We start from the raw sequence: 1,345 nt of genomic DNA, 5'->3' as shown, positions 1-1,345 counted from the left end.
ACCCTTTTCATTCCTTATTCCTTGTATTTGAATTTTTTCTTTCCACTTTTTGATGAGGTTAGCTAGGGGCTTATCGATTTTATTCAATCTTTCAAAGAACCAGCTTTTTGCTTTTTTAATTCTTTGAATTGTTTTTGTCGTCTCTATTGAATTAATTTCTGCTCTAATCTTTATGATTTCCTGCCGTCTTTGGGCTCTGGGTTTAGTTTGCTCTTCCTTTTCTAGTTGTTGAAGGTGCAGAATTAGGGTATTTATTTGTTCCCATTCTGTTTTCATAATGTGTGAGTTCACAGCTATGAATTTCCCTCTGAGAACTGCTTTCATCGTATCCCATAAATTACGGTAAGTTGTCCTTGAATTGTCGTTGAATTGTGGATACTGTTGAATTTCTTGTTAAATTTTATCTGTGACCCATTGGTTGCTGAGTAGGGTGTCATTTAATTTCCATGTATTTAAGGTTTTTTTTTTTTTGGTTTCTTTTGTCATTTATTTCCAGTTTCATTGCACTGTGGTCAGATAATGTGCATGGGATAATTTCTGTTTTCTTGCATATACTTAAACATGACCTATGAACTAGAATGCAGTCTGTTTTAGAAAATGACCTATGTGCAGCTGAGAGAAATGTGTGTTCAGCTGTGTTTGGGTGGAACACTCTTTATATGTCCACAAAGTCCATTTGTTTAAAGCTCTGATTCAGATCTGTTATTTCTTTGCTAAGTTTTTGTCTGGTTGACCTATCTTTTGGAGATAAGGGGGTGTTAAGGCCTCCTGTTAAAATTGTGATTTTGGATATTAAATTTTTCATGTCCATTAAGATTTACTTTATATAGTTGGGTGCTCCCGTGTTTGGTGCATGCATATTTATGAGTGTGACCTCTTCCTCTTGAATTTTTCCCTAACCAGTGTATAGTGGCCTTCTTTATTTCACTTGTTCATTGTTGGTTTGAAGTTGAGATTGTCTGAGAATAGAATTGCTACCCCTGCTTTTTTCTGAGGAGCTGGGGCATGTGGTATTGTGTTCCATCCTTTGACTTTCAGCCTAAGAAGGTCTTTATGAGTTAAATGTGTTTCTTGTATACAGCATATTGTTGAATTTTGTTTCCTAATCCACTCTGCCAGTCTATTTCTCTTAATTGGGCAATTGAGCCCATTTACTTTGATGGTTAGAATTCAGATGTATTGACTTACGGTTGCCATGTTATTTACCTGTTGTCGTTTACTCCTTTTTCTCCTGTGTTTAATTGTTTGTTCTATTTATTTGGTTGCTTCTGATCTCATTCGTGGAGTTCTGATCATTTTGGTCCCTCTCTAGAACATCTTTCAGTAGCCTGTGTAGGGTTGGCTT

The sequence above is a fragment of the Octodon degus genome, unplaced genomic scaffold (assembly GCF_000260255.1).
Source record: "Octodon degus isolate 3935 unplaced genomic scaffold, OctDeg1.0 scaffold00171, whole genome shotgun sequence".
NCBI lineage: Eukaryota > Metazoa > Chordata > Mammalia > Rodentia > Octodontidae > Octodon > Octodon degus.
Note: the sequence above shows the minus strand (reverse complement) of the source record.